We start from the raw sequence: 7,941 nt of genomic DNA on the forward strand, positions 1-7,941 counted from the left end.
TTCCAGTGACCAACTTGTGACCAACTTGTGACGCGCTTGTGACCAATGATTGATAGTGAAATTTTTGACAACACATGAAATTGCTGATCGTGTTGATTCTTATTGAAATTACTGGGATTCACCAGTGAAAATTCACAGAACAACAGATAATTTTACTACACCTCAACTCTGTTAAAATTGAAAATATTTTCTGCTTGTTATGACATATAGTCCGTGAGGCAGACCCCCACATTTCAGAAATTAGTATCATAAGAGGGCACCAATGCTGCTCTCTATTTTTATTCAACAGAGGGATGTCCCTGGACCACAAAAATGCATGATAGCAATTCTTATTGGGTAGCTTAAGGTACAAAAATCACCAATTTTATGTATGGCCCCCCAGAAATTTGACAAATTCCATAGAGGGTCAGTTAATTCATTAATTCATTATTTTTGGTACCAAAACATTTATACTTGAAGATATCTAGGTTGGAATAGTGTCAACACTTTAACTTGTTTCAATAATAATATTGATAATGATAATACAAAGAAATTCTGTTTTTTAGAGTTAGGTGAAGTTAAGTGAAGATGGACATTTTTAATTAGTCAAAATAAATAAAAAATTCATTCATTTATTACATGAAACATATGTGTTTCCAGGCATTTTGTTGAGATGTCTTTTCTTGTATAGCCTATTGTACTGTATATACATGGTTGATTGTTCATGTTGCTTATGTCTTATACAGTTTGTTTGTGTGTATTCATTGATATTAATCTATTATAGCTTTTTTTCCCAAGTGCATGAAGTGTATGTATTAAAATGGATCTAAAATATGTAATAAACAATTCTTATTTTGTATTTTGTTCAGTTGGTTTATTATTGTAGAAGTTAATGGTAAACAATGGTAACATTTTTTATGTGGTTCCTGGAGGCACCCAAAGCGGTTCCACACAGTGCCTTATATAAGAGTTCCTCAGGAAAACTGTATGGTTCCTCGGAGAACCACCCCTTTTTAAAGGGTTCCTAGAGGATCTACAGACAGTTCCGCCAGTGTGGCAAAGTGAAGAACCGCAAAAGGCTCCTCCAGGCACCTTTTATTTTTACAGGTTTATTTTCTAAAAGCCTATTGCTTTCTTTCAACAATAACACACAAAAAACATGTATATGTAATGATTTTAATGTATTGAAACATTCAAAGTATAAAAGAAAATATCCAAATCAATGAACAAAAGTTGACATGAATACATTTTTATTTCGGATCTGACCAACAATTACAATATAAAAATACAAAAAAACTTTATTAATTTTTGAGAAGATGAAACAAAAAAATAAAATATTTCATTAATAGATGCCAATCATTGGTATTGTTCTGCTGGCTCCCACGAGTCAGGCCATTCTTTCCCACTGTCCAAAAAGGAATGTAAAAAAGGTTATTAATAGGACAACTGAAACACTTACATTGAAAACAAATACAAAACTATGTATTGGTCCTTTTGAACTGATGAAAATATATCTGAGAGTGAATGTCCAAATAGACAAATAATAAACAAATTCAAAATGACCTCATTGACGGTCATATAGTCTGTATGTACATCTGTTTCCAGGGTAGGACTTACCATTTTGCGCAAGATGTCCATTTCACCCTGACTTCTTCTTTCCCCTGAAAATAGATGAAACAAGAAAACCATAACTTTAAACATATTTGCAAGAGCACAACATGCAGAACATGCAAGTGGAAAGGAGTGCGCTCAAAAGTGGTCGCTTTATTCTTAAACATAGGGTACAAAATACATACATAGATAATGTTTTCGGTGTTGTCAGTTAATTTATTCAGTTGAGTTCATTCATCTCTTTTTGCATGTCTTTCCAATTAATACCAACACCAGACGAGGATAGAATATTACAATAGTAGGCCTATCATAGTTATCAGATATTAAATCAAGGTCATTTTTGGCATTGTCACAGTGGGCTATATCCCATTTGGAAACCATTCTAGATTAAACGTGATTCAGCGACGACTAATATAATTTCATATGTAATATATTACATCTGTTTTGCTCAAAATCCTTGAGTAGTATTCTTTGAGAAGGAGGAGTTAGTCGGTACCATCTGAGGGGAAAAGGTCTAGTCTCATAGTCATTTTTGGCAAGGTATACCACCCTATAGTAAGACAATAAGTGATAGCATTGCACTGATAGTAGCTTTTTGTGTGTTATCACCCTGTATTGTATATTATACACTTATGCAAGGATATATTACTAGTGAAGGGCACAGGTGAGGGGTGGAGATAGGGATAATGAACAGAAGCACATGGCAAGGATAAATAAATAGTAGGGAGGTTAAGCCCAAAAAATAGGCCTTTGACTTCAAGTCATGATGCAAAGGTCTCCTTTGGTATGGAAGTACCTTAGGGTCATACAAATCAATTTATCCTAAGACACAAGTGAGATCACACTTTGTATCAGAAATAAACATGTTTTTTCAAAAATGGCCGCCAATGCGCCGAAAATACTCTAGAGCCCATATCTTTGCTTCTGTTATCGCTATAATGACAAATTTGGTGTCAAAGTGTACATTTTTGGGGTCAAGGAATCCAATAAAATCCCCATACCATGACAATTGGGGGTAAATATGCACATTTCACATAAAAACTGTCATCAGAGTGACTTTACTTATCTTTTCGTTCAAAATTTTTTTATTTTGTATTTAAGCAGTGCAGCTACTTCTGTACATTACATTTGTCCTAAGTAGCATGAGATTTCGACCAGTCAGGAGTAGCCTATAGCATATCAGTTCCTGCAACAACACATCCCATCTGCACCAACCAGCTGTTGAAGGTCAGAGGTGACAGGTTAACACTTCGAGGTTCGTATAATGTTTTTAATGTTAGATAACTAATAAATAGCTAGCTAGTTGACTATGGAAAAAAAACCTTAGAGGGAAAACCTCTTTTCTCGAGAATACTGAAGCCAAAAATGATCCTTATAATTTTTATTAATTTAAAACACACTTGCTGCAGCTAGCAGACCTAGGCGAGGCAGCTCGCGCGCCTATTGGATGCTATGCGGCAACTGCTGCAACCTATCGAGGCACTGCACGTGACGTAAGCACCAATGAGTGGGCGTGTGGGCGAATGGGCGTGGCTTATGCCTATATAAGCCAGAGCTCGATAAGATGCTCCTTGGTTTTCATCGACTGAAGCGAAACCAGATGGTAGCACAAGCACGACAGGGTTACGCAACACTCATTCCCTCTTCTAGAGAGTACCGAGGTTACGTTAGTAAACGTGACGTTCTCTTACGAGAGTACTCTCATGTTGCGTAAGCTAGCTTAGGCTACGGGAATCCAATTTAAAACGCTGTGCGTGCTAAATCTACCACAACACTGACCCAAGAGCGAGCGCCCTGAGTTTATATGATATGGGGATATAAAAATGGGAGGCTAAACCTTTAGATCGGCCACCAAACGAAACAAATAGCTGTCCTGACCGTCTGAAAGCAGCCGAACATTCCACGTAAATTCTAAGGGCCCTAACCAGGCAAAGGAGATTCACGTCAGACTCGCTGTCAGATCCGAAGAGAGAATGTCAGATTGAAGAGGCGGTGGTTCCAGTACCAGTCGGTCGCCTTCCAAGGTTTCAGAGCTGCGACGCATTTCTGATTGACCCTGAGGCGAAACAGATCGGAGCCCCAAGCTCGAGACGGCACTCGTGCTTTCAGCCACCACTGCAGTGGGCGCATGCGTAGCAGACCCAGATGGAGTACTGATGATGATGAGGCCATGAGGCCCAGCATTTTCTGAAATCTCTTGAGCGGGACTATAGTGCCGCAATGTTCAGTATGCGCTCTGGCGATAGTCGCGCTGTCATTGACAGCGAGTTCAGCTCTGTGCCCCGAAAGGATATTTCATGGCTGGGGGACAGCGAGCTCTTCGCCCAATTGACTGTGAGACCAAGATTCTCGAGGTGTTCGAGTAATATGGTCCTGTGTTCTATGAGCTCTGAATGAGATCGAGCTAGAATCAGCCAATCGTCCAAATAGTTCAAATTGTATGCCCTGAAGTTTCAGGGGCGCGAGAGCAGCGTTCATGCACATCATAATATACAGGACGCCAGGGACAGGACGAACAGTAGAACTGTGTATTGATATGCCTGGCCCTCGAAGGCGAATCTCAAAAATCGCCTGTGACGAGAGAATGTCAGATCCGCTGTCAGATCCACAGAGACTTGTGCTCTGAAAGGAGTGGCAAGTACTTTGGGGACATAATCATGTCTTGGTTTGAGGATGACCTTGGAGTCATTAGGCCCAAACTCAAGGCACGACGCGCTAACAGAAAGTGCGTGTAAGTCACCCACCAGCTTGACTGAGGCGATAGCCACCAGAAAGGCTGTTTTCAATGAGAGATACTTAAGGTCAACAGACTGTAGAGGTTTGAAAGGGGCACCCTTAATGGCCTCCAGGACCAAGGAAAGGTCCAAGGGGGGGCGAGGAGGGTTCATCCTTCTAGCTCCCCTGAGGAAGTGGACTACAAGGTCGTTCCTACCCAGTGACTGGCCATGTGAATGTTTGACAAACGCAGCAATAGCCGCCACATGTACATTGAGCATGGATGGGGATCTACCCTTATCCAAGAGCTCCTGTAGGAAGAAGAGAACCTCCGACACCCCACTATCTTGTGGATCCAGGTTGCGAGCTGAGCACCAACCTGAGAACACTGACCACTTGGAAGCACAAAGCCATCTAGTAGAGGGCGCTATAGCTTGCGTAATCGTGTTTAATACTCCGTCGGGGAGACTGACGGGTACCCTTTGATAGCCCACACATGCAGAGCCCAAAGCTCAGGTCGTGGGTGCCAAATCGTACCCCCGGCCTATGAGAGGAGATCTCTCCTCAACGGGACAGGCAACGGAGGCAAGCTCTGAAGCTTCATCAGCCCCGGAAACCAAACTTGGTTCGGCCAGAACGGAGCTACTAGAAGTACACAGGAACCGTTCTCCCTTATACGCTTGATTACCTGTGGTAACAGCATGATCGGAGGGAAAGCATAGAGAGGGCGGCTGGGCCAGTGATGGGCCAGCGCGTCCATGTTGTTTGTGAAGCATATTGGACACTGAGCGTTGTCTTGAGACGCAAAGAGGTCGACTTCTGCTGTGCCAAAGGTGTCCCACAACAGCTGAACTGTCTGAGGGTGGAGGGACCATTCCCCTGGGGGAACGTTGTCCCTGGACAGCCTGTCTGGACGCACATTAAGATGGCCTGGCACATGCGCCGCTCTCAGCGAGAGTAGGTTGCGCTGAACCCATACAAGGATGCGTTCTGCCAGTGCATGAAGGTTCCGTGATCTCAGACTGCCCTGGCGATTTATGTAGGAAACCACCGACATGTTGTCCATGCGGACAAGGACATGGTGGCACTTTAGAAGGGGAAGGAAGAACCGCAAGGCGTTCTCGACCGCCTTCATCTCTAGACAGTTTATGTGCAAGCTCTTTTCTTGGCTTGACCACAGGCCAAAAGTCGGTACGCCCTCATAGAGGGCGCCCCAGCCCGAATTGGAGACGTCTGTCGAAACCACTATCAGTTTAGAGATTACTCCCAGGTTTACACCTGTCTAATACCAGTCGACCGCCTTCCAGGGCTCCAGAGCTGTGACACAGTTCTGAGTAACCTTGAGACGTAAACGACCGGATGCCCATGCTCGACGCAGGACCCGCGTCTTCAGCCAGTGCTGTAAAGGGCACATGCGAAGCAGACCTAAACGAAGAAATTATTAAGTTGTGAACGGACTGTGTGTTTGGCATGCGTTTTTTAATAAAAAATTGCATACTTCACCTCCAATTGTCATGTTAAGGACAACATTATTGTTGTTTAGTCTTGGAACCTATTTTATTGGACTCCTTGACCACAAAAATGTACCCGTTGATACCAAATTTGTCATTATAGCTATAACAGAAGCAAAGATATGGGCCTCTCAAGTATGGTCGGCGGACATTTTTAAAAAATGTGCGCATATAAGATACAAAATGTGATCTCACTTGTGTCTTAGGATAGATTTTTTTCTATGGCCCTAAGGTACTTCCATACCAAAGGGGACCTTTGCATCATGACTTGAAGTCAAAAGTCACTTAACCTCCCTACTAAAAGGAACACATGGAATAGGACACAGTAAGTAAACAAAGGTAACACAAGAGGTGCAGACATGATGGAACACAACACTAGGCAGAGAAACAAAACCACGGCAAAACAAGACCCTTATAATTAGTCCTTGAAAAAGTATTCAGATCAGATGTGGAACAATATTGAGATTGTAAATACTACTGTAATATCGTCTGACACATTCCATTTGGTCAAAACCACTGTTGGTCGGCTTTAACCAAATCTTTAATTAATTAACCTCAGCCTGACTCAGCCAAATTTGTGTGTCTTACTTCGCTCTGGCCACAGTTCACATGCACTATCGTCAAAATATGCTCTCAACTTGCACCCTACATGTTTTACGAACAGTATGTTACTTTATTCTCTGAACCTAAATGAGGAAACCTGCAATTTTTTACACAGATATACATTTCTCGAGGTCACGAGTACTGTTGGTACGAAAAAAAACCCGGAAACAATCGGTTTTGCCTAGCTCGAGTTGCTACATCTAGCAGCTACAGCGCTACACTCTGTGGGAATGTACATGGGGGCTCATGGACATGCCCCTAGAGTGTAGTGCTGTAGATGCCTGGTTGGATTAGCTGTTGGCCATAGTAACTCGAGCAATTATCCCTTTGTCACAAGTTTCCCTTTTTTCGTACCGACAGTACTCGGTGACCGCGAGAAACAGAGCTCTAAGTGAAAACTCGCTGGATTTCTCCATTAAAGGCACCCATAACAGTTTTTAGACCTTAACATAACGTTCCCAAAATCATTTCAATGGCACATAACCTCATAACATGACGAACGGCACTTTGCCATTTTCTGAGCGGCCAAAATCAAAACGCCAAAAAAGCTGCTATGCTACAGAAATATATTTTTCTACAGATTGCTGTCGGTGCATTCCCTCAATATTATATTCGAGTTATGTTCATACTTTGTTGCAAAAGACTTTAGATCAGTTATTCTTGTGCTTCTCAACTGTAACCGAGAGCAACATAGAAGTATGCAACTTAGGTCTATGAAAAAATACTTACACCAACAACACGCTTATCCACAATGTCGGAATAATTGTAGATGGTCTGTTTGGCATGTTTTCTGCATTCTAAAAATGACAATAAAATAGGTTAGACAAAGTGTATGTTGTTCAACAGGTCAAAAATTAAGCAGAGTTGCAAAAGTCTGGATTCAGAAACTGAACGTCCTCCCAAGTATTGCACTTAACACAGGTGATTTCACGAATTAGCTTATTTACTTGCCTGAGAAGGGGTGATGATAGCACTCAGCTGGTGTAGTAGCACTGAAGCTAGACTTTTACCACATTTAATTAATTTAGCTGAAATCTAACCTTTAATTTTACGTTTTGAATTGCGTTTTGCAGGTGGTGGAGGTAAATAGGACCCAGGTGGTGGAGGGAGAGAGGACCCAGGTGGTGGAGGGAGAGAGGACCCAGGTGGTGGAGGTAAAGAGGACCCAGGTGGTGGAGGGAGAGAGGAGGACCCAGGAGCTTGAGGTAGAGAGGACTCAGCATAAGGCAAAATTATAAAGAAATAACCGTCAGTAGTTGTCACTGCCTGAGAAGTGGTGGTGATAGCACTCAGCTGGTGTAGTAGCACTGAAGCCAGACTTTTACAACATTTAATTAGTTTAGCTGAAATCTAACCTTTAATTTTACGTTTTGAATTGCGTTTTGCAGGTGGTGGAGGTAAAGAGGACCCAGGTGATGGAGGGAGAGAGGACCCAGGTGGTGGAGGGAGAGAGGACCCAGGTGGTGGAGGTAAAGAGGACCCAGGAGCTGGAGGGAGAGAGGAGGACCCAGGAGCTGGAGGG

The 7,941-nt window shown here is 42.5% G+C and overlaps 1 long non-coding RNA gene across 1 annotated transcript; it reads right to left on the reverse strand.

Moving 5' to 3' along the window:
• Positions 1-1,308: 1,308 nt before the first annotated feature.
• LOC143738813 (uncharacterized) lies at positions 1,309-7,335 on the reverse strand. Its single transcript, XR_013204030.1, has 3 exons — positions 7,149-7,335; positions 1,597-1,640; positions 1,309-1,384 (listed from the first exon to the last, which is right to left on the reverse strand). It is a non-coding gene; the product is annotated as an uncharacterized LOC143738813 (long non-coding RNA).
• Positions 7,336-7,941: the final 606 nt, after the last annotated feature.

Source organism: Siphateles boraxobius, unplaced genomic scaffold (genome assembly GCF_051911475.1).
Source record: "Siphateles boraxobius isolate OS27281-9 unplaced genomic scaffold, OSU_SipBor_1 154, whole genome shotgun sequence".
NCBI classification, from domain to species: domain Eukaryota; kingdom Metazoa; phylum Chordata; class Actinopteri; order Cypriniformes; family Leuciscidae; genus Siphateles; species Siphateles boraxobius.